The sequence below is a fragment of the Monodon monoceros genome, unplaced genomic scaffold (genome assembly GCF_005190385.1).
Source record: "Monodon monoceros isolate NGI ecotype Baffin Bay Population unplaced genomic scaffold, NGI_Narwhal_1 Super_Scaffold_16, whole genome shotgun sequence".
Taxonomy (NCBI): Eukaryota; Metazoa; Chordata; class Mammalia; order Artiodactyla; family Monodontidae; genus Monodon; species Monodon monoceros.
The window spans coordinates 87,213,773-87,240,692 of NW_021703772.1; the positions used below are offsets into that span (position 1 = coordinate 87,213,773).

The 26,920-nt window shown below is 34.5% G+C and overlaps 1 long non-coding RNA gene across 2 annotated transcripts in view; it reads left to right on the forward strand.

The window, feature by feature from the left end:
* LOC114897274 overlaps nt 1–26,920 on the forward strand; it is a 72,769-nt gene that overhangs the window by 11,847 nt on the left and 34,002 nt on the right. For both annotated transcript variants that reach the window (XR_003794041.1, XR_003794042.1), the window contains one exon: nt 11,130–11,211. This is a non-coding gene — a long non-coding RNA (uncharacterized LOC114897274). The remainder of the gene's footprint in view (nt 1–11,129; nt 11,212–26,920) is intronic.

Genomic DNA, 26,920 nt, shown 5'->3' on the forward strand with positions numbered 1-26,920 from the left:
TAAGTTGCTTCCATGTCTTAGCTATTGGAAATAGTGCTGCAATGAACATTGGGGTGTATGTATCTTTTTGAATTATGGTTTCCTCTGGATATATGCCCAAGTGTGGGATTGTAGGATCTTATGGTAGTTCTATTTTTAGATTTTTAAGGACCCTTCATATTGTTCTCCATAATGGTGGTACCAATTTATATTCCCACCAACAGTGTAGGTGAGTTCCATTTTATACACATTTTTTCCAGCATTTATTGTTTGTATATTTTTTGATGATGGCCATCCTGACCAGTGTGAGGTGATACCTCATAGATTTGATTTACATTTCTCTAATAATTAGTGATATTGAGCATCTTTTCATGTGTTTGTTGGCCATCTGTATGTCTTCTTTGGAGAAAAGTCTATTTAGGTCTGCCCATTTTTGGATTAGGTTGTTTGTTTTTTTGATATTGAGCTGCATGAGCTGCTTGTACATTTGGGGGATTAATCCCCGATGGTTGCTTCATTTGCAAATATTTTCTCACATTCTGTGGGTTGTCTTTTCATTTTGTTTATGGTTTCCTTTGCTGTGCAAAAGCTTTTAAGTTTAATCAGGTCCCATTTGTTTATTTTTGTTTTTATTTTCATTACTCTAGGAGGTGGATCAAAACAGATCTTTCTGCAATTTAAGTCATCATTACAACATTAGAATATTCTAAACTTACATGTATATTAATCTTTACCAGTGAAATTTATACTTTCATATATTTTTCTGTTACTAATTAGAGTCCTTTTGTTGCAGCTTGAAGAAATCCCTTTAACATATCTTGTAAGGCCAGTCTAGTGGTGATGTACTCATTCAGCTTTTGCTTGTCTGGAAAGCTCTTCATCTCTCCTTCAATTCTGAATGACAATTTTGCTGAGTAGAGTATTCCTGGATGTCAGTTTTTTTTTTTTTTCTTTCAGCTTTTTGAATATATTATGTCTCCATTCAGGCCTGCAAAGCTTCTGCTGAAAAATCTGCTGATAGTTATGGGTGTTCCTTTTTTGTGTAACAATTTTTTTTTTCTCTTAATTTAATTATAATGTCATGGTATAGATCTCTGGGTTCCTATTTTGAATTCTCAGGGCTTCCTAGATCTGAATATCTGTTTCTTTTCATAGATTAGGGAAGTGCTCAGCCATGATTTATTCAAATACAGTTTATTTCCTTTTCTATCTCTCCTTCTTCTGAGAGTACTAGAATGCAAGTCCCATAAGCTGTTTTCACTCTTTTTATTCTTTTTGCTCCTCTTATTGGATGGATTTCACTATGCTGTCTTCAGTTTGCTGATCATTTCTTCTACTTATCTTGTTGCTGTTGAATCCCTCTATTGCACTTTCTTTAGTTAAGTAATTATATTCTTCAACTTTTTGATTTTTTTTGGTATTTTCATATATATTACTTTTTTGGGCAATATTTTGCTTATATTTTTAATTTTTTAATTTAATTTTATTTATTTTTTTATACAGCAGGTTCTTATTAGTCATCAGTTTTATACACATCAGTGTATACATGTCAATCCCAATGGCCCAATTCATCACACCACCATCCCCACCCCACCATAGCTTCCCCCCTTGGTGTCCATACATTTGTTCTCTATGTCTGTATCTCAACTTCTGCCCTGCAAACCAGTTCATCTGTACCATTTTTCTAGGTTCCACACACATGTATTAATATACAATATTTGTTTTTCTCTTTCTGACTTATTTCACTCTGTATGACAGCCTCTAGATCTATCCACATCTCAACAAATGACCCAATTTCATTCCTTTTTATGGCTGAGTAATATTCCATCGTATATATGTACCACAACTTCTTTGTCCATTCATCTGTCGATGGGCATTTAGGTTGCTTCCATGACCTGGCTGTTGTAAATAGTGCTGCAGTGAACATTGGGGTGCATGTGTCTTTCTGAATTATGGTTTTCTCAGGGTATATACCCAGTAGTTGGATTGCTGGATCATATGGTAATTCTATTTTTAGTGTTTTAAGGAACCTCCATACTGTTCTCCATAGTGGCTGTATCAATTTACATTCCCACCAACAGTGCAAGAGGGTTCCCTTTTCTCCACACCCTCTACAGCATTTGTTGTTTGTAGATTTTCTGATAATGCCCATTCTAACTGGTGTGAGGTGATACCTCATTGAAGTTTTGATTTGCATTTCTCTAATAATTAGTGATGTTGAGCAGGTTTTCATGTGCTTTCACAGACGTAGCCCTGTTTGAAATATGCAGCTGTTTGAAAAGAGCATCAAAGTAAAGAAGTTAATATGGTAATCATGATAAGAAAATTCTTATGGTCAACATGAAGTCAGTTAAATGTCGAGTTAAGATAATTAACGGTTAAACAGACTGAACACAAATGTCACAATAATTTTTGGACAAAGAGATACATGATTTAAAAATAAAGTAAATCTGAAGTAAAAATATGACATTATAGTAAAAATGGAAAAAATTATGGGTAAAAGGTAAATAAATGTGTGCTAAATCTTTCTTCTTTGAAAAGAATCAATATATAGCATATCAGTTTAACTGTGATAATAAGAGAAGTGTAGGCTCGTTTTTTATTTCAAAATGCTAAAGTAATCTCCAGTAGAATTACAAAGAGTTGTTTTTATAGCTATCAAATAAGAAAGAAAACAGAAAAATATCATATCCTACATATCTAAAGAGAAAAAATAATAAAGACACAAACTCTTAAAACAATATTGCAAGATTAAGTATATCAATTTGATAATGAAAGTATACTGTAATGAAATTTCTGTAATGAAAGAAAAGATTCTCTTTTTTGTCAGCAAATAAAATTCAAACTCATTCTGATGCAGATTCCTGGGATTTGAGGTTATTTGTATTTACTAAAATTTAAGGACTTTCTGCTACATACACAAAGTAGAGGATTTAACAAGAAGCTCACAACTCAGTGTTCAAATGTCTTTTGTCACTGGATGCTTACAATAGGCAAGTTAAAATACTTCTCTTGTGTTGTGGTTTATTTGTGATGTAAAAATAATAATAGGATCTACCTCACAAGATATTCTAAAGGGCTTGGAACATTGTTTTTAGAAAGTGCTACATTAATATTGCTATGTAAAGAAATTTAGGAAGAGAAAAACTTGAAAGTGGGAAGTGTACTCTCAGGTATGAAAACATCAGAACTGTGCTTGAGCTGAGGCTGGCTGTATGTGCGATTTTTGATGGCAGGTGAAGACACTTGGTACTAGGTGTTACAGCTCCAGATGCCCATTTGGGAGACATCAAAGTCTCTGATAAGATTTTTCTGAAGCCTATTGGATGGATATACGCTTGAAATATTGTCAAAATTCAAGGGGCCAGAAAGGGAAGATTTGGAATCAGAAGGCTTCATTTAGCATCATTAAATCTTGATTATATCCCCATACTGTTAGTCTGTTCCACTGAAGGACTTTTAGAGTAGAAGCAGTCAATTTTCAAGAATAAAAATGTAGATGTTCAATTGATGAGAAATCTCAATTTTTTCTAAAGGAGAACATAGAATGACTATTTATTACATCTGGACAAACAAATAATTATGTTCTCTTTAAGGAAATACAAAGATGTGCTGCATGATGTCTTGGATGCTAAAATGCTCTACTTGCCAGTGTAACAGGCATCCTGCATCTGAATGGGTAGATGGGGAGAGAAATGAAAGTGACAAGTGGAGCGAGTGAGGTCAAGCAGCCCATTTAGCTTCCACTCTGATTATGGATTGAACACACCCTCTCAGGGAAATGGATTCCACATTTGAAAGTAGTATAGTGCAAAGATGAAAAAGAGAAAGTAATAAGCAGGTTATATTCATGATATAACTTTGTGCTGACATTTCTCTGCCTAATTGAGAAAAAGAAAGGGGAGAATATTTAAAATATATAAACAATCATGCCAGAGAATTTGAGTGAGAGTCAACAGAAGAAAATGGAAGGTCAGAAATTTGATACCCAAAAGTCACATGATTTATTGAAGTTCAAGATAGAGCAGTAAACATACTCCTTATGCATGTTGATAGGAAAGGGAAACCAGGTAAATTTGGAAAAGAAAAGAAAAGCATGCTGAGCTTTTTAAAGTAGAGTATTACTAGTTCAGACACAGAGAAGTATTAATTGTCTTGAATATTAGTTGTGGGTGTTGAGTATCACCCCATGCAGAGTCCTGCAGACTCTTCCTTCTAGAATGGCAAGGCAAACTCAAGCAAGCTTTAGCTAACGTGCTTGACACTGCAGGTCCAGGGTTATGTGCCTGACACTGCAGGTACAGCGTTAGGCAGATTTAATACAAGCTTCTGTCGCAGTTGATTAACTTTCATGTTTCAACATTTAAAAAGAAGATGACAGTGGCTAAAGGGTAAGTTCATAATTCTTTCTTCTCGTGTTAATTCTATGGTGAAGAAAGTATTCCACCAAAGGGAAAGTTTAGAATGCAAAGAAGCACAACGTTTGAGAGAGGTCTTGAGAAAGCAGAAGGTAAAAGGAGGGAGGAAGTGGACACAATTTGTATATTGATGGCAGTTAGAAAAGAATGATGTTAAGAAGTTGAACTTTAAAACCTATCTAAGAGGAGGAAGGAAATCCAACTAAGACCAGCAGATGGTATATGGCTTCTTAAACCCTTCCTAAAGTTTGGGTTTAAAGAAAATGTATGAGCTTGAGAGAAAGATTGCAGGGACTGTGTGGGAGAGGAGATAAAACAATTCAACCTCTGAACATGGTAGAGTATATGACTTTGGGCCTATTTACTTTAACAGAATAGAAGAATAAACTACATTACAAAGAAAATATTTAAGGGGCAAAAGAAGGATATGCTAATTAGAATTTGAGAATAAACACTCTGAGTAGCATATACATGCAATAAAATGCCTAGAGACAAACTTTCCAGAAATAAATTAATTAAATAACTAGTAAAACAGAATGGGAGGATTAAAAAAAGTAAAGAGAAACAAACTTTTGCCATCTACTTTTCAGGTTTAGGTAATTGATATTCAATTTCTGTAGAAACTTTGTTGGATTGGCTCATGGGAGTTGGATTGTAAATATGTATAATATGTAAATAACTTTAATACACTTGAAGGATTTAAAAAGAGGGATGATACATATGAAAGTGCTCTACAATGAATATCATTATAGACACTGGGAATGTTGAAAGGAATACCCAAAGAACATTTCCAATTCTTGTCTCATTTCTGCTTATATGTATTTAATTTCTGGCATAGGGTCACATATAAAATTAAAAGCCCTTCCTTATTGAATTTATTTTCTTTCAACATCTTCTTTCAAGGTATTGCCTCTCAGGATTTCTGTGTAGTGGGGATTCATTTGGCTGCTTTTCTGGTTATGTTTATTGTTTTCGTCATCCATTTTAGGCCCAATGATTCCAAAAGGCAGGAAGCACAGCTATTTACATTCCCTGGCCCAGAAAACATAAATATTATTATGATAATGATAGTCAGAGGTTAATTCACTAGGCAATATTTTAAACAATTCCATTTTGGAAAATAAATTCAATTTCAATTTCTTATATACAGCTTATATCTTCTAATAAAATTTATGGTAAAACTGGGTAAGTCTTTAACATACAGTCGACTCTTACTTGGCAAACCTTATTTGCAAGTACTGAAAATGTTCTTCCAAAAACATCACTTTCAACGTATTTCAAGGACCTTCAATGATTCCTAGTCACATACTAAATATGAATTCACCATTTACAGCTTTAAAAGATCCCACTCATTATCACCATAGTATAACCATAGAACTCCCTTTTGGTTTTGCTTTGATTAAATTTTACCAGAACTGCTCATCACAATTTTTTCAGTCAGTCATGTTCTTCTTCATTTTTGCATGCTAATGTTTAATATCATGTTTTTACTTTTTTTTTTTTTTTCAATTTATTCACTTATGGCTGCGTTAGGTCTTCGTTGCTGTGCTCGGGCTTTTCTCTAGTTGCGGCGAGCAGGGGCTGCTCTTCCCTGGGGGCACCAGGGAAGTCCATCATGTCTTTACTTTGTGAAGAACACATTTCCTGTAATAGCACCTTAGTGCAAAATTTCTTTGTGTCAGTGATAATTCAGTTTTTTGACAGAATAAGCATCAATTTAAAATATATTTTGGAATAATTTACATGATAATAATTATCAAGGTGATTTTAAGTGTATATCAATAACTAAAGTTCAAAGGAAGAATGAGAGAACAGAGAATATTCTGAAATCGAACCTAAGAATGATAAATCATCAGGTTTTGTTCATTGTGCTTCCTATGACTCTCTCTTTTTTCCTTATTTTTCTACATATCCCAGTGTCTCAGTGTCTCAGTTCAGAACATCATCACATCTTGCCTGGATTTACAAGGCAAGGGTTAATAAGAACTTCTTGCTATCTAATTTTCCAATTTTATTGTTGTCTTTTCTGCAACATATTTTCTAGTTTTTTCAAGTGAAACAGTGGTTCTGAAATGTAAACTAGTTCTGTTATCCCCCTACTTTAAAAACTAGTTAATGATTCCAGACTACCTTCAAGATAAATTCTGATTTCTCACTAGTGCACCCAAAGCCCTTCACTATCTGGTCCCCTGACAGTCACTGCTCTATTTGTTCTGTGAACACCATGTCCTAATTGAGTCTATTGGCAAGTGGCTGAGTACACCATGTTTTCTATCGTCTGTTGTATTTGGGAGGGGTGTTAATTAGGACAGGAAGATGTTGTGTAATTCTGATAAGCTCTAGTCTGTTTTTCACTTCTTTTGTGACTTCAAAATAACTTAGAAAAGGCGTGGTAGTAAATTGTTAGCATATGAGATAGCACTTTAAAATTTTTTAATGAAATTAATTAACGTGACCTTAATTTAGTTGTTTGTATAGGCAGAATTTTAATTTTGAACCTGAGCACTTTCTAGTGTCATTAGGTTTACTCTCCATTTTCTTATTTTAAGTAGTTGTGGTAAGGACACAACTTGAGATTTACCTCTTTTTTAAAAATTTATTATCATTATTATTATTTTGGCTGCGTTGGGTCTTTGTTGCTAAGCACAGGCTTCCTCTAGTTGCAGAGAGTGGGGACTACTCTTCGTTGCCGTGCATGGGCTTCTCATTGTGGTGGCTTCTCTTGTTTTGGAGCACGGGCTCTAGGAGTGGGGACTTCAGTAGTTGCGGCATGTGGGCTCAGGAGTTGTGGCTTGCAGGCTGTAGAGCACAGGCTCAGTAGCTGTGGCACATGGGCTTAGTTGTTTTGCGGCATGTGGGATCTTTCTGGACCAGAGATCAAACCTGTGTTCCCCGCATTGGCAGGCAGATTCTTAACCACTGTGCCACCAGAGAAGTCCCAAGATTTACTTCTTAAGAATGTTTTTATATTTTTTTCTTTTATGCATTTTCATTGAGATGTAATTGACATATCACTGTATGAGTTTCAGGGGTACAGCATAAAGATTTGACTTACATTTCTTGTGAAATGATTACCACTGTAAGTTTAGTTAATAACCATTATCTTATATAGATATATAGATAAAAGTGGGGGAAAAAAGGAAAAAAAAATTCTCCTTGTAATGAGAACACTTAAGATTGATTCTTTTTTTTTTTTTTTTTTGCGGTTCACGGGCCTCCCACTGTTGTGGCCTCTCCCGTTGCGGAGTGCAGGCTCCGGACGCGCAGGCTCAGTGGCCATGGCTCACGGGCCTAGCCGCTCCGCGGCATGTGGGATCTTCCGGGACCGGGGCACAAACCCGTGTCCCCTGCATCGGCAGGCGGACTCTCAACCACTGCAGCACCAGGGAAGCCCAAGATTGATTCTTTTAATAACTTTCATATACATCATAGAACAGTGGCAATTATAGTCATCCTATTGTACATTACATCCCTAGTATTTATTTATTTAACAACTTTTTAAGTGTACAGTACAGTATTGTTAACTATAGGCATAGTGTTATACAGCAAATTTCTAGAACTTATTCATCTTGCATATTGCAAATTTTATACCCATTGAATAGCATCTTCCCATTCCGCTCCCCTCCAGACCCTGGCAACCACCATTCTACTCTCTGTTTCTATGAGTTTGATTATTTAACATACCTCATACAAGTAGAACCATACAGTATTTGTTCTTCTGTGACTGGCTTGTATGACTTAGCATGATGTCCTCAAGGTTCATTCATGGTGTCAGGTATGTCAGTATTTCCTTCTTTTTTAAGACTAAATAATACTCAATCATATATATGTACGACATTTTCTTTATCTATTCATCTGTTGATGGACATTTAGATTTTTTCCACATCTTGGCTATTGTGAAGAATGCTGCAATGAACTTGAGGATGCAGATAGCTCTTCGATACTGTTTTCATTTTCTTTGGATATATCCTCAGAAGAGGGATTGCTGGATCATCTGATAGTTCTATTTTTAATTTTTTGAGGAACCTTCACATTATTTTCTACAGAAGCTGCTGCAAAATTTTACATTTCCACCAGCAGTGTACAAGGGTTCCAATTTTTCTCTATCCTAACCAACACTTTTTTTGTTTTGTTTTAATTGTTTTTGAGAATAGTTATCCTAACAGATGTGAGTTGATATCTCACAGTGATTTTAATTTGCATTTCCTTGATGATTAATGATGTTGAGCATCTTTTCATATACTTGTTGGCCATTTGTATGTCTTCTTTGAAGAAATATCTATTCAAGCCCTTTGCTCATTTTTAATGGTTATTTGTTGTTTTTACTTTTTCTTCTAGTTGGTTTTGGGGTTTTTTTGTTTTGTTTTGTTTTGTTTTTGTTTTTTGCTACTGAGTTTAGGATTACTTTATATATTTTGGATATTAAAACTTTATTAGATATATGGGTTGCAGATATTTTCTCCCTCTCTCTATGTTGCATTTTCATACTGTGGACTGTTTCTTTTGCTGTGCAGAGTTTTTTAGTTTGATGTAGTTTCACTTGTTTATTTTTGCTTTTGTTCCTTGTACTTTTGATGTCATATCCAAGAAATCACTACCAAGAACCACGTTATGAAGATTTTCCCTAGTTTTCTTCTAGGAGTTTTACAATTTCAGTTCTTATGTTTCCTTTTTTATTCATTTTGAGTTGATTTATTTATTTTTTTGTATCATGTATAATATGGGTCCAATTTCATTATTTTGCATTTTCATATCCAGTTTTCTCAAGACCATTTGTTGAATAGACAGTCTTTATCCCATTGTATATTCTTGGCTCCCTTGTCAATGATCAGTTGACTGTATATGTGTGGATTTATTTCTAGGCTCTCTATTCTGTTCCATTGGCTTATATGTCTGTCTTTATGCCTGTACCAAATTTAGGCAGATTGTTTTTTAAAAAACATGTTTTGTAACATAAGACCTGTATGAGAGTAATTTCTTAAAATCTGGTATTAATATTTTGCTTTATCCATAATCTGCACCAAGTTAGCCCTTTTAAGTAATGTAATTACAGAGTAGGGGAATTACATGTTACTTGACCAGTGCTACTCAGCTAACTGGTAATAAAACAGGAATAAGAACCATGGTCATATGAAATCTTGCCCAGTGCTCTTATACTGTATGACCAACCACTCATATAATGATGAAAAACTGTAGCTGTAGCATATTAATTTTTTTTCATTTTCCTAGACCTAATTTCATAATTAGCGAGTAAAAATAAAAACAGCAGGTGGGAGAGAGAACAGAGACAGTCTACTTCAGCAGCATTCCTTGGACAGCTGGCCATGCAGATTGTGGGAACTGGAAAACAGTGATCAAATTGCGTACAATAAAGTCACCAATAAGTCATAATCAAAAGACTGTCAAACCTCAACCTCATTCAGATTCCTCATGGACCTCGGTCCCTTTCTTATTTTTGTAAATGAAGTACACAAAAGGCAACATTTTGAGTAAAACAGACTGCAAGACAAAAATTTAGAAATTCATCTTTATCCCAGTATTTCCTTGTGTCTTCAATCTCTTGTCCATACAATTCATATCATTCTTGCCTAATATGAAAGTAAGTCAAATATTTATAATTTGAAAAAAGCTGAGCTCTTTACTGTTTACCATGTAGTTTATATAGTACAAGTAAAATTCTAAGTATTGTATTTTAGTGTAATATGTGATTCACTCATTTCTGTGATAAAGGAGAAAATTGTTTTAGCTAAAGAAGTCTACTACAAATTCGCAGAATGTATAGAAGAATAAAAAGTAACAAGGCACAGCCAATTGCCTGATCCTAAGACTTATTTCTTATTCTTTTCAGCTATACTTAACAATATGTTCAATCATTTATTTAACAAATATTTAACAAATATAAAATGCTTATTGGACACACTAGGTATGGTACTCTTCTAGATTCATAAACTCAAACCAAAAAAGAAAAAAGCTGAAAGATTCGAAGTAATTTGCAATGGTTTAAGATGAGTTGCTAAACATAATTCAGATTACTATTGTTAAACTAAGTGTGACCATGTGGCCATGGACACGTAAGAACATGGCACCTCCCGGAGAAAAGTTGTGATGAAAATGACAGGAATGGCAGATCTGAGAAGAGCCATGCTAGCCTGAGAAGTATGGGAGCAAGGGAGACAACACATCAATAGATGTGCACATAGTGAAGCTTATTGACGAGATAGGCATCATAAAAAGCCAAGGAGACAACAAAATAAATGCCCTCCCTACACTGGATATTAAGAATGATAATAATAGTAATAATTAAAATGGTTACTATATATTAAGCACTTATTTAAACTTCACAATAACTTGATGAGTTGGTGTTATCCCTCAATTTTATAGATTAAGAAATGTGTATATATATATATATATTGTGTGCGTGTGTGTGTGTGTGTGTGTGTGTGTGTGTGTGTGTGGTAAAGCCACATGTCTAAAATTGTAGAGCTAATAAATCAGATAATTCAGACCTATCTCAAAATCTTTTTATTTAATCTACAATACTTCCTGCTCATAGATATATGGCCATACTTTTGCCATTGCTGCAGAACCAGGTTAAGTTTGTGGTGAATAAATAGTGATGGAACAGATAGACTAGGTCAGGTTAATAAATATTAGAATGAGAGAAAGGTGGAAGGTGGGAATCAGAAAGGAAGACTTAAACAGCCTTATTTGTGGATTTTAATGTTTTTACAGTTGAACAGAAGGTTTGTTATCTTCTAAAGAAGGAAGGAGGGAAGGAAGAAAGAAAGGAAAGCAATCCTTGCCTTCTTGTCTGGTAAGATTATCTTTAATGTGTATCTCTAATGCTACTGGATTCCTTTTTCAATAGCTTATCATCCCTGAACTGCTCTTTTGCCTCTCCTCTTAACCATAACTTCTTTATTAGCTTTCTCTATAATGTAAAGACTCTATAATGTAAAGACTGTGAGAAATAATTTACATGGAGTGTACCATGTTAAACACAAGCAACTCTATTCTTATTCAGAATACTAAATATTACCTAGAATTCTATTTGCTTATAGAGAATGATCTAGAAAATACACAACAAAATAAAAGCTCTCCCTTGAATAAGTAAATGTTTTTATTCAGTTATCTGACTTAGCTGTCTAACCACTTTGTAAAGAAATTCTTCTGCAAGACACATGGAATAGATGCCTCCAAAGTGGCTAATGAATAAATCAGTGGCTGAAGAAATGCATTTTGAAAAGGAAACACTTACTTTGTTATACTTTCAGAGCATACTGAAGAGAATGCATGCTTTCCTTGATTAACCAAAGTCTTTATATTTCAAAACAATTATTATTCATTTTAAAAACTGTGTCTTATTTTACTGAAAATTAAGTATGAACCAATAAGAATTATGGTTGCCAGTAAAAGGCTATTTCAGTCTTAGGATGAATTAATAGAAGCATAATGTAACCTAGGAGAGGAGGAGATAATTCCTTTTCTTCCTGTATCAGTCAGATAATATGTAAAGGGGTACACAATATAAGCACTAAAACTTGATTATCGTAAGAGTTTTCTAGCTAGTGTTAAAAATAGAAAAAAATACAGGCAATAAAAAAAGGGAAAAATTCCTATTGAATTATTACAAAAAATAGCAGGTAATATTTGCAACAGACATCTTAGGCAGAATCTACCCTTTCTGAGTCTCACTCCAGGAGAGGGATAAGGATTAAGAATGAAGTAAATCTTAGGGCTGTCTGAAGCACATTTTATAAATAGTAAAAAAAAAAAAAAAATTGTATTTTCAAGTGGAGAAGTCAAAGTATCAGTGCTTTGCATTGGTTTATAGCTGCTTCGTTTTAAGAAGGGGCTTTTAAAATTTGAGGACTTGAAAAGTGGAAAGGTCATGACAATGTGGGTCTTCAGTATCTTTTTATACAAGGGTACGTTTGAAGGATTATAGGGCCTGTTGTGAGGAGAGGAGATGAAAGGTAGAGCCACTATTGTTTCTGTTTAATTATGAAATGGAAAAGATACCTAATAGTCTAAGCCATCATTTCCTAGACAGCAAAGTTAGTATTAATTTTAACATTGCTATCCCTCACTAAATTTAAATATCAGCAGCTTAATGATCACTGGACAGATGGATAGAAGTATGTGTTTAGAGCAAATGGATTCTAAGTGAGAACTAAGTACTGAAGAACTGTTCTCTACCTGTGAAGGGTAGAAACTTTAATTTGTGAACAAATTTTAGCTAACTGGAAAAGTTTTTAAGGCTGGTTCTCAACTATTTCTTGATGGGTAAACAACTGTGATCATTTAATTCTAGACAGAATTATAACTATAGCTAAAATAATTTGCAGGGCAGTAGAGTTGTTTAGTTTTGTTTCAGAATAAAAAAGTTCTGTTGCTGAAATTTACATAAAGAATTAAAGTTATAAAATTTTCTGAAGTCTGAATCAGCTTCATAATATGTGAAAAAGATGTCACCAGAATTTTCATAAATGTTGTCTTATTCATTTATTTACCTAGTCAACAAAGTTCTTATAAACCTACCATATGCTAGGCTCTATTCATATAAAATACAGTAAAAAGAACTATTCTGTCCTCCAGGTACTAACATTTAATTTAAATCAGTCATGTAACTAATTATAGGAACTGATACTTGCTAGTATAAAATTTGAGATGGGGGTAACCTAAGGAGGATGCACCAAAGTTTGCTAGGACAGGTGAGCAAAGACTCTGCAGAGGAGAGTCTTTAACATTTAAACTAAGTCCTTGACCACAAGAAGCTGGTGTTCCCCAGATGGACAATTGGAGAATGGGAAGTCCTGCCAGGAGCTGGGATGAGCAGTAATTGCCCTTTCAGTGTGGTGGAAATGGCATGACACCTGGCAACGGATAAGAACTTTGGCTTTTCTAGAACACAAAGCAAATGGAGGAGATGAAAACAAGATTGTGCAAATGTACTAGGAGCTAAATGAACAGATTGTGAAAGGCTTTGGATGTTGTGCTCAGGAGTTTTACTTTGTGCAGTGAATGATTTTATTCAGATTTCTGTTTCAGAAGGGCTACACAGCAGAAGAGTACTGTCTAGATCACAAGAAGGCAGAGAATCTTGTTCGCAAGCTCTTACAACAGTCCAGATGAGGGATGGTGAGGGCTGAATCAAGGCAGGCTAGACATGTTAATTGCAGTTGCTACTGCTGTTCTCAATAGAAGGAGAAGTTAGGGAAGATATGAAAACTTTTGTACTGTTTCCCTTCTAAATAGGGAAATTGGCATTCACACTGAAGAATAATTGGTATATAGTCTTTCATTTTAATTGTGATCATGTGGAAGCCAGATTCTTCTAGCATGTCTGGTAGCTAAACATGGGATATTGGGTTCTAGATATATCTCTATTTTACAGAAGAATGAGCAGCATCAGGAGTTTAACTTTTCTAAAGGTGATGTGCCCAATGATTTTGTTATGGGGGATGGGGAACCTAATTACATTAATCAAAACATATACAGTTTCTCTCTTCAGTCAGCACCTTGACAAGGTAATAACATCTCTTTGTTCCTTATCATCTTTTTTCTCACTAGTTTGGGTTTTTTTGTTTCTGCCAATTCGAGGTGCTCATTCCATGTTGCTCATGATTGCTCTTTTTCTTAAAGTGTACCCAAAGTTTCTGAACTTCCTTCTTTAAAGTTTTTGTAACTTGTAATCTTCCCTATCCACCTACCAAATATTCTAGTTTTCATAATTTTCAATAATCCAGGCTGTTTCTTCTTTTGCACAGATCTGACTTTACAAAGCACAATAAAAGTTTTTATCTAAGAATGTGTTTCCTTGGCTCAGTCAACTAGTATTTGTGCTGCCCCTATTCCTGGTAAAATATCATTTTTGATATTTGGCATTTATAAACTCATAAAACTTATCAGGAAGAGGAGGGTCTCTGAATTTATCACCTGTTCTTACTTTAAAATTGCTATCAATGAAATTTAGTTCCAACTACTAGATTCAGTGTTACCAAATTACGCATTTCTTTATAAGTTTTTTACACATAATTCTATTTATGGAGATTCAAGATATCCTAATTATAAGAGGATATGTAGAAATGCCTAATTTTTACATCAAATGAGCTGAGGATTATAAAAGTATATCAAAATATATTAGTTAACACATTGCCTACTGTGAAAAAGTCAGTACATTCTAACAAATGCCCATGGTAGATGACGGGCATTTATAAATTCTTTTAAAGCCTCCACAGAGATGGTCTACAAATTCCCCCAAATTTTACATTTTCTAAGAATTCTTTCTTACCTAAATATTCACCTCCCTAATCACACTGACTCTACACCCCTCAGCATGAAAATGTGGTTTCAAATATATGATGTCATCTTTTTATTACTTTCCCATTATTTAATATAAATATGCTGATGGATCAGCTGCATGGAAAGCACTTCAAGAGAAGAGAGCATCTATTTGTTCTTAAAGACCCTGAAATTATAAAGAAGTAAAATGATATAACGCAATGAATTGCACAATCAAAATGGGAAATAGTAGGACAAAAGGAAAGAGAACAAGTGTGCAAATAGAGAGAGAGGACAGAGATAGGAAAATTATCAGATAATGTATATTCTCTGAGGCCCTAGCACCAGGATTTTACTAATATTTTATAAGCTAGTTTAATCATCATAGAAAAGGTTTTCTGGAAAACTTTATTTCTTCTTTAGAAAAGCATTTGAAAATGTTTAAATGATAGGTATTTTTGTTGGTTAGGGTCAGGTATCACCATATAAATCTAAAATAAACATTTTTAAAATTAATTGCTTCACTTATAAATATTTTTAATATAGTAATCCAAATATCTACTCTCTGTGTATTAAGAGATCAAATTAGGAATTATCATTTTATTTATTTTCCTGGTTATTTAAATATGGTCTAAGTAACTTAAGCTAAGAGGCAGGTAATTTCTTTTTTTGCAGATATTTATAAAAATTTTAATTTTTATATAAACTAGATCTTTTCTGAAATATATATTTTGTTCCATTGTTTTATTTTTCAATCTTTGTAACATTTCCATATTGCTTAAATTATTGTATGAGTTGAATACCTAGACAGACAAGCCACTTCTTATTAAGTATTTGTTGGAAAGATTCTTGTTATTGTCAATATTTATTCTCCATATTGAGCATTGGTATCATTTTTCAAACTTCTTTTCACCAACCCGTGATCCTCAAATGCTGTTGGGATTTGAATTGGCCTCCAATTTTTATGGGATATATAATTTTGCGATTTCAAAAAATATTAACATATGTGAAAAAATTTGTGGTACAAGTGAGTTTTAAATATATTTTCCTATACAAAGTGATTTTTAAGTTGTTCTTCATCTTCTTTTTATTTCCTATAGTAATAGTGTTGCAGTGAGTTTACTTCAAGAGTATATGCAAGAGTAACTATTAGTGCATTTTTAAACCTAATTTTCTACATTATGTAAGTGACTTCAAAATACACAAGCATATTTTTAAAAATTTTCAATCAGTTATCAATTATAATTCTAGTGTCTGTATATTATATGAGATACACATTTTCTATTCTGAATCAATGAATATGCTAGAATGTCTCTCAAGTGGTGACTCCCCAAACTTGGAATCTTTGGTAGTTTACACAACTTCTAAACTAAGCTGGGAACTACATTTTTTACATTTCTTTGGTACTTTTCAGTATGTGTCATAGCATATATTTTTACAGCATTCTTCAGGTTTTCTGAATCAATCTTAGACATGTTTACTAGCAACAGACTCAATCCTTCTCTGAAAGAACACTTTTGAAGGTAGGTGGGAGGGGATTTGTTTTTGGATGGCAGTCAAATCCAGGGTGGGTTTTTTGCTGCAATGTTTTCAATGCGTAGATATTTAGTTATAGAAAAAAAGCCTGAGACTGAGGTCTGTGGTGTACTTGCTCATTTGTTTGTTTCTGAAGAGAGATTTGGGGTTTTTTTCAAAGTGAAGTTTTTCAAAGTGGAGGCATGATTCACCACAAAACAATATCAAGATATTATCTATATTTCCATTTAAAATAAGTAATCATTACAAATCATACGAATTCGTCTTTGTATTTGGAAGTTTGTTAGAAACAGTCATATCACACACCAGAGATTTTAAACATGAGCCCTTTTACTTTACACAAATGTTGGTATAGTTAATAATAAGCCAATAAATTCAAACAACTGAGATAAGCTTAGTACAGTTAAGACCACAAATTTCAGAGTCAAACACACCTGGCTCAGTTGCAATTCTGCCGTTTACATGCATGTAACTTTGACCAGTTACCCCAAAGCAGTAATTCTTAATTCACTTATCTTCAAAATGTGGATAACAACTGCATCTACTGAGTTCAGTTATTGGAGTAATAAATGACAAAGTTTATGTAAAGCACTTTGAACAGTGCCTGATACAGGAAAAAAAAGCTCAAAATATAGTAGTTATAAGCGAGGTGAGATAAAGTTGTATTTTTTAATAAAATCAAAATTTAACACAGAAGACATAAATTTGAGTGTTAAGTATTCTATATTAAAATTCAATTAAGGTCAAGATAGTTTACGTGGAAAAAGTCCACAGAGTAGTGCTTCATTCACCAAAACTAATGTTTTTTACAACAACAATAGCAAAAACAACAAAAAACATATCATAACTTATAGTAATATACCCATTTGCAACTTAAATTTCCACAGACATTTTAAAGGCATACAGTACTTGTTCACCCAATTAAAGGAAAAGCTGTTTTTTCTTTATGCTTTAACTTAATTTCTTAGAGTGATTGTTCTTGTGCTTTGGTGAGTTGAAGGAGCTTTGAAAGTTAAGGAAAGAAGCGCAAATATTTAAGACAAAGAAAAAACTTTTCAGGTAATTGCAGGCTCTATTAAAGCCTTAATTGAAGGGCACTAAGAAAGTGAATTAGCACATCTGAGATTTTAATCAAACTGCTATTTCAACCAATTTATTAATTGGCTCCAGGATTAGGCTGTAATGTGCACTGTTAAGATGTATGTTTGTGACCTGAAAACCCTATGACGATATCTTACTAATCTTATCTCAGGGACAACCAAATTGAAATGTACATTTAAAAGTGGTCTTCTATGTTTACAGGGATAATTGTAGATCTTGTAATGAGCATTGATCATTTTATGCCTGTAATAGCTAAGCCTACAAAATAATATAATTTGAAATTCAGCAGACACTTGTTGAGTGGCCGGATGCTTATAGATATTTTGATTCATCTAAAGACGAAAGCCATGTTCTTGATGTGAAATGTAGTTCAGACAGGAGTTACAGGAGATGGCCTATTGTAGAACACAGTGCTTATAATTAACAACACAGTATTGTGCATTTCAAAATGTGTTAAGAGGGAAAATTTCATGTTAATTTTTCTTACCAGAAAAAAAAAAATAATGAAGGGACACAAGGAAACTTCTGAAAGTGATGGATTGTGGTTTTGGTATCATAGGTATATTCATATATACAAACTCATCACATTGTATACAGTTTTGTGTATTTTGGGTATTAAAAATACCATAATAGAGCTTAAAAAATAAAAGAAATGAAGTACTGCATTCTTGGCAGGAATACAAAAAATGAGAAAATTGTTAGTTAGATACAAATAAAATTAATCTTGAAGATTTTTAAAGATAATTGTATTACAAAACCCAAAGGCATTATCAAAATACATAGAACGATCCTATAAACTCCAATCTGAACATTGAATATAGGGCCTTGTCTTATTCTTTTCGGGTTCTAAAAGAAATACCATAGATTGGGTGATTTAGAAACAATAAACATTTATTTCTCACAGTTCTGTAGGCTGAGAAGTCCAAGATCAAGTCACTGGCAGATTCAGTGTCTCATGAAAGCTCCTTCCTAACCATACTTCCTTCCTTTTGCTGTAACCTCACCTGGTAGAAGGGATGAAGGATCTTGCTGAGGACTCTGCCCTTATGACCCAATCACTTTCCAAAAGCAACACCTCCAAGCAACATCACAATGGAGGTTAGATTTCAACATATGGATTTGTGGGGGGTTGCAAACATTAAGCCTATAGATGGCCTGTTTTACCCTGAACTTGTCGACCAATAGATGGCCCTTCTGTATTTTTGGACACACACCATCAAAGATAGAAAAAAACAACCTCACATAGTCTTCCCAATAAAAATATAATAATGCTTCAGAGTGAAATGGATTTTCCTCTTTTTATAGATTATATGTTACTTTGTTTGAAGGCAAAATGGGCAAACTGAATTTCCTTCTAAATTCCCTTTCTCCCAGATGATTTTAATACTAGCTTATATTATTAGCCCACTAGATAATCAGGAAAAGAAATACTCCTTTACCTTAAATATCGTTTTTTGAATTCATGACATGTTTTAAAGTCTTTGGAAAACACAAGCAAAAGACAATTATGAATTTTCTAGTGTCTAGTTTCTCTCAGCTTTAGCAACAAGAATAGCACCAGACCAGAAGTCTCAGGCTGTCAATGATTTGAGGCTTGTTTTTAGTAAGAACAGATTTAATTTTCTTGTTTTTTTCTTTTTGGGGTGAATAAAGATGGAGGCTCTGTCATTGCTGAGTATATTAATCATGGCTTTTTATTTTTGGTATTTCTGAAACTTTGACATCTGGGGCCTTGCTGACTCTAGAGAGACTGCTTCTCCCAGGGTTAGTCAGTTCCTAGAGACAGGAAAGGACTTGCCTGTAAGTACGCCTTTCATATACAAACCAACCAACCCAGAACCCATATTCAATCCACCTCTCGTATCAGCCTCTCACAGGGCTCTTACAGTCTGGGCCATTATTCCCTGCCTCTAATCACCCATGGCCAGGTACCAGACGGCTAGAGAGCTGCTGCAACCTGGAACCCACTGAAATTATCCAAACTAGCCAATCCTAAACCTGCTTACCCTGCTTTGTCCATTCCTTCTCAGGGAAACCACAGAGAAAGCTTTGCCCATGCTTTCTTCCTACCCCCTGCTCCCTCTGCCTCCTTACTAAACTTTTTGCTTCCCCAGATGTCCCCTGCATCATGTGGCATGCCTCCCCCTCTTGGAAACTGTGAGCAAAAAACCATCTTTTCAGTCTCCATATCTGTCGGCCTCACCATAACTGAATAATAGTAAAATCTAGAAGTTAAAACAATGAATATAAAACACTTGTACTATTAAGAAAACAGATATTGCTTCCCACTTCTAGGCATAATCTGACTTTGTAGACATACCTAATAGTAGAGTAAAAAATGTTACTTTAAGTAAATGTTTTTAATAGTTTCATGCTTTGTATAAAACCATCAAACAGCTAGAGGTCCTGCTGCCAATACAGTTCATTCACGTATGCAGCAACAGCTCATGCTGCACTTGGCTAGAAGCAACGTGATGAAAATACTACCTGAACATTCCATGATAAGCCCCCTTTTCAAGGTATTACCTTAAGAATTAAAGGTTCTTTTACTTTCACCTATAAGGAAAAATTACTGATAGGCACAGGAGCAGTAAGCACTGGTTTATATATAAGGATGCTTTAATTCAGCATTGTTACTGTAAAAATTAATTAATATATGTGAAAACAACACATAGACTTCCTATTTGTCACAATTCTTTGACATTAAAGTAAACCTTATGTTTCAGTTTCACTTTATCATTCTAAACGTTACCCTCCTTTCCTATCCAAGTCCTCAACCTTTGCATTTTTAAAGTTGTACTTATTCCAGCCGTATTCAAGAACAGGTTTCTAAAAAAATGCAGAAACAAAAAATGATTTTCTAACCTCTCAATATGCCTGCACACAGACCAGCCTGACAAACTAGCTAATGAAACTTAATAGATACCATGGGTTAGACTATTTTATTTATTACCTTTTCAGTAGGTTTAAGTTCAAGACCTGAATGATACTGGACATTTGCTGGCATTGATGGATATAAAAACTACCTATGGATCATTTTAAGTACTTTTATAGCCACCACTTCTCTTCGTCATTATTAACTAATCTCTGCATGGCCATCAGTGTCTACATAATCAGTTAAATAAAGAAAGCCTCATGTGGTTGAGTAGATCAATATTACTGACTTATCAGAAAGAGACTGATATGTCTATAATGAGTTCAGAAATGTTTTAAAGCTAATATATTATGAAAATAATTGTCCATCATCAGTACTTTGGCTAAATAGCATAATAATCATTGACCAACCACCCACGGATAGTGATCTGAAAAGTGTTCCTTCACTTTGACCAACTTTATCTGAACGATTAATCAATTTTTAAACTGCCTTAATTCAACTTCCTCAATTTCTCTTGTTCTGATTCTCCCCTTTCTAAAAGAAGGTCAGGCTGTCTTCATGTTCCTCTGAACTGCTGCAGTATCTTTCTAGCTAGTCACTTTATCTGTATTCTCATCCCATAATAAATTCCTTCTTCAGAGTCCTGCAAGAGAAATAGGGCTAACATGTAGTGAGGAGGTTTTTCCCATGCTTAATGTTCTTCAGTGATTGCTATTACTTAATATATATTGTAGCAGCTTCTTAACATGGCAAAAATGGCCCTTTAAAATCCACTGCTTGCACATGTTTTGTACAATATGATCCAACAGTAATTGACTTGCAGATTCACAAACATGGAATGCTCACGTACATCTCTTACATACCTCGTTTTCTCCTCTTCAAATGCTGTTTTACTAACATTATTGACTCACAAACCCTCCCATGACATTTTTCATGACTTCTCTAGAAAATTTGGTAATTTAAAATGGTAAGTTAGAAAAAAAGATCACAAAAAGTTTGATACATCCACCCATTAGGAGATGCAATATGTGTCTCTGCCTTTGAATCTAGGTTGTGACTTCTACAACCAATGGAAGACAGTAGAAGTTGTAGCCTGTGACTCCTAAGGCTAGGTCCTAAAAAGTCATGCAGCCTTTTTCTGCATCTCTTGAACTGTCATTCTCTAGACACTCGCTCTCAGGTCCCATCCACTATGTTATGAGAAACCCTAGTCCATGTGGAGGTGACAAGAGTAGGCATTCCAGTCAAAAGTTTCAGCTGAGCCCTGGCTTTGAGTTATGACGGGTATCAGTAAGGTGAGCAAAAATGCCTCCCAAACGATTCCAGCCTCCAGAGTTTCCAGTTACCCTCAGGTATCAGGACTTCCTTGCTGAGGTCCCAGACAGACTTGAGCAGAGACAAGTCTGCTTGCTATGCCCTGTCTGAATTCCTGACTCATGAAGTCCAGAGCAAAATGATATGATTGTTGTTTAGACCACTAATTTGGGAGTGATATTGTTTAATAATTAGCAGCAGATAACTAGAAGAAAAAGCTTATTAAATCATGAAGGAAAATTGAGCTCTTTTATAAGCCAAGGAGAAAAAAACATAGTTATAAAAAATGAATTAATAATAGACCAGAAAAGGAAAACAGCATGGTTCTAGAGTCTACCAGAAAGGTGGGAAAAACAGGGAAGAAAAAAAAAGTTGCTGGTAAGGTGTCTTGGGATCTATAGATGACTCTCAGAAGAAATTCAGGATCTGAATTTCTGTGACCAGCAAGAGTAGAAAAGTTATGCAACAGCAAGTAATTATTGAGTGCCTAGTGTGTTCCAAATACAAATTACCCCTCCCCCACACACTCACATATATATATCAATTTTTGTCACCCACCTTAATATTCTTCATTGTCATATTCTCATACTTCCTTGACAGTCCTTTGCACATTTGGAAAATCTTTTCAAAAGAAGCTTTTCTAATATCTTGTTATTGCTATTCAAGACATTGTTGCATTTGATTTTTCTTAAATTACAGTTGATGATGCCTGATTCATCATCCACTCACTGCTCCTTCCTCATAGACAAAATTAAATGTGGCTGCTGGTGGTTTACAAAGAATATTTGAGAAATGTGGCAAAATCTTGCAGTCAACCATCTGTTCAAGGAACTGTTTCTTTTCAAGGAAAACATAAAGCTTCTCAACAATTGAGACTCATGATTTCTTACCAGCAGAGACTGAGAAGTGTCCAGCAAGATACAGCTACTTGCTCTTCTAATGAATTCTCAGAGTCAATGAAGAAAGCATGGTTGTAGGAACACTTTAAAATATCTTCTAAACATTAAATCAAACTCATTTTCCACTTTCTCTTATACATGTTTTAATACAACCACGATTGTGGACTTGTCTACCTGATAATACAAATGAACAGTTAAATCTTCCAAGTCTTTTTTCCCATATTGTCTTCTTGTAATGGATGGTAACTTCACAGTTGCCAGTTACCACAAAAAACATCTCCAGGTGTTTGTATGAAAAAGTGGATATATTGAGCATACTATTCAATCCAATAAGTATGTTGAGCTATGAAGCAGATTTCCGAAAACATAAAATGAAAAAATATAGAGATTATGTAAAGAAAAATGCAGGTAATTTATGCCTTTCCACTTTCATCCTATCTTCTTAGGCTACTAGTGTCTCTTCTATTGTGTATTCTTTAAATTCCTCCTGTTGGTGGAAACTGTGTCTATCCTTGTTTCTTTACCTTCCATTCTCTTTGAGTATATCCTCATATTTTTCTCATATCTGGCAACCTCATTGTATATAGGGACCACTATTTTCTTTTACTTGACTTTTTAAGTATAAAAATTATTTGAGGATTTCTTCTTAGACTTCTCTCCTTAGAGTTGTTCTTTTGAAAATGTGTACCCTTTCCCACAATTTTCATCACTGTTATCTTTCTGCTAATTCTGAAAAGGTTAATATAGTAGTCCCAAACTTATATCCAGCAGTCTGTATACCAATGTGGCTTAGAGTCATGTTTTGTTTATTCCCCACAGTTACTTAATTTTACTGAGTAGTTTCCTTATCAATAATTTAAAAAGGAAAGCCATGTAAATTTCTGGCTTATGTTAGAAAAGCAGGGTCTACAATTGCAAGGGCACCAATCTGTTGAAGCTGAGCAGCAGCTACCTCCTTCAGAAAGACACATTCTTTCATGGTGCTGCACTCCCCATGGCTTTATTGTTTTGAACATAGCCTGTTACTTCAGTAGTCCCTGTAAGCATTTGAGTCTGCAAGCCCTCTTTTAGTCCATATCTTGAGAGCAAAAGATCTAAACCTTCATTTCCAGCTGTCAGTTGAACAGCTTCATTCCAAAGTCTTGCATTGATCCTTACACATAAAATTTTCCTAACTTGGTCTGGTAAAAATGCTCTTAGATACCAAGGCTGGAAGCTATGTTTTTTGTTTGCTTGTTTTGGTTTTGGTTTTGATTTTTTTCTCTCCTATTGGCATTGATTAATAGTGAGGACAGGTCTTATGGATTCAGCTTCTATAATATATTTCCTCTGCTAGCTCCTCATTACCTCTTACCTACGAACATCAGAGATTCTAAGTGATCCTCCCACAAGAATTAATCCTATGTGTCTTCATTAGATTAACAGTCCAAATGTATATTCTTTTTTTAATTTAATTAATTTTTTTATTGAGGTATAGGTGATTTACAATGTGTTAGTTTCAGATGTATAGCACAGTGATTCAGTTTTTTGTTTTTTTTTTTTACATCTTTATTGGAGTATAATTGCTTTACAATGGTGTGTTAGTTTCTGCTTTATAACAAAGTGAATCAATTATACATATACATATGTTCCCATATCTCTAGCCTCTTGTGTCTACCTCCCTCCCTCCCACCCTCCCTATCCCACCCCTCTAGGTGGTCACAAAGCACCGAGCTGATCTCCCTGTGCTATGCGCTGCTTCCCACTAGCTATCTATTTTACGTTTGGTAGTGTATATATGTCCATGCCACTCTCTCGCTTTGTCACAGCTTACCCTTCCCCCTCCCCGTATCCTCAAGTCCATTCTCTAGTAGGTCTGTGTCTTTATTCCTGTCTTACCCCTAGGTTCTTCTGACATATTTTTTCCCTTAAATTCCATATATATGTGTTAGCATACGGTATTTGTCTTTCTCTTTCTGACTTACTTCACTCTGTATGACAGACTCTAGGTCCATCCACCTCATTACAAATAGCTCAAAATGGATTAAAGACCTAAATGTAAGGCCAGAAACTATCAAACTCTTAGAGGAAAACATAGGCAGAACACTCTATGACATAAATCACAGCAAGATCCTTTTTGACCCACCTCCTAGAGAAATGGAAATAAAAACAAAAATAAACAAATGGGACCTAATGAAACTTCAAAGCTTTTGCACAGCAAAGGAAACCATAAACAAGACCAAAAGACAGCCCTCAGAATGGGAGAAAATATTTGCAAATGAGTCAGCTGACAAAGGATTAATCTCCAAAATTTATAAGCAGCTCATGCAGCTCAATAACAAAAAAACAAAAACCCAATCCAAAAATGGGCAGAAGACCTAAATAGACATTTCTCCAAAGAAGATATACAGACTGCCAACAAACACATGAAAGAATGCTCAACATCATTAATCATTAGAGAAATGCAAATCAAAACTACAATGAGATATCATCTCACACCAGTCAGAATGGCCATCATCAAAAAATCTAGAAACAATAAATGCTGGAGAGGGTGTGGAGAAAAGGGAACACTCCTGCACTGCTGGTGGGAATGTGAATTGGTACAGCCGCTATGGAGAACAGTATGAAGGTTCCTTAAAAAACTACAAATAGAACTACCATATGACCCAGCAATCCCACTACTGGGCATATACCCTGAGAAAACCATAATTCAAAAAGAGTCATGTACCAAAATGTTCATTGTAGCTCTATTTACAATAGCCCGGAGATGGAAACAACCTAAGTGTCCATCATCGGATGAATGGATAAAGAAGATGTGACACATATATACAATGGAATATTACTCAGCCATAAAAAGAAGCCAAATATATATTCTTAATCATACTACTACCTTGCTCAGAAAACTTTTGGCAAATTTCAGTTGCCTTCAAATTAAAAAGAAATTTATTAACTTAGCATTCTAAGCCATTCAAAACAGGAACCAACCAATGTGTTCTTAGATCAGAGCATTTTAGAACAGGCATGATCTTGATGATTATCCAGGTCAATTTCTTGTATGCATCACTGAGAAAACTAGGTCTGGAAGGGCTAAGTGACTCACCCATAATTCAATAGATAGTTGGTGGAGTGACGATCAAAACTTAGCTGTCCAGAATAAGTTCTCAGGGCTACTTCCACACTCATCAACCAAAGTACTTGTTCTAGCCGAAAGACTTGTTCCTGGCCTTTATCCTGTTCATCACTACTGATGTCTGAACCAGTGCTGCCAGGACTATCTCAAAGGTACCTCCCTCCTTAGAGGTTTTGCTCATCTCTTCCCTTTGCTCATAGAGTGAGATATGTCTTAAAGTAAATTATAGATTGTAATTTTGTTAGAGCATTCACCATGTTCTCTGTTACACTTAGCAGCCTACTTCTAGCTATCTACTCTCTCACAAGCACACTGAAGAAGGGACCGCACTCTTGTAGCAACTGGCACAGTGTTTTGAACCTAACAGTGTGAATTACCATTGAATCCCCAGCCCAGCCTCTTTTCTCCTGCTCAAGGTTACCTTCTGCTAAGGATGTCTGTTATGATCTGCTGATTAGGGATTCCTCCCTCTGGCCCAGAATGAGTCTCTTCCAGTTGTTTCCCATGTATTTGTTTCTTTCACACTTGCAAATGATAAAGGTTATACTTTTGTTTTTGTTTTTCTGTAGCACATAACTGATTTCAGTATAACTTTAATCCCTTTAGCCTTTAAAAATGTAGATCAGGAACATTAACTACTTGTGTTTTCAGTACCATTAGTGACTTGCAGAGGTATATAAAACATCATCACATGTCTGAAGGGGTACAGCTAATATAAATTATGATCAAGAATTGTTCAGCCACACAGTCCCGAGTCTCTGAAAGCCTACCAGGGTTGTGTTTGTGGAAAATTTATACTATTCCTCTGGCACCTGCTATTACACCCTAAGAAATAAACAGTTTAATAGTTACCTAGCTTAATATCTATTACTAAGTAATTTTAATTTCATCAAACTGTTCATTCCAGTTATAGCTCCATGCTGTCTTATGAAATTTAATCAAATATTAATTTCAATTCAGTTCGTAACACTTCTAGTTATCTCTTCATAATTAAACTCTCGCTTCAAAAAGAATGAAAAGAAAAGGAATGTACTTATGTCTAGAATTGCCTGTCTGCTGCTTCTTTGTTTTGCTGAAAAACATAATAATTAATGCTGAATACAATAATGATCTATCATATTTTTAGATATACAGTTGAAGGTATTTCATATTTTTATTTGAGATGCCTGAGGTTGATACAAATTAACCTTTTTTAACTTTAACCTATGCTATCTTCCTGATATATGCATATACAAAGCCTTATTTGATCATTATATTTAAAATTAAAATTGTCACAACTACCCATTCACTTAATATTTTAAAATATTTCATAAATGAGGGTAAATATTATAAAATATTTAAACGATTGCTTATTTTCTTCATGGTTTCTGCATCATTTTTGTTTTGCATTGCCTGCTAATATCAG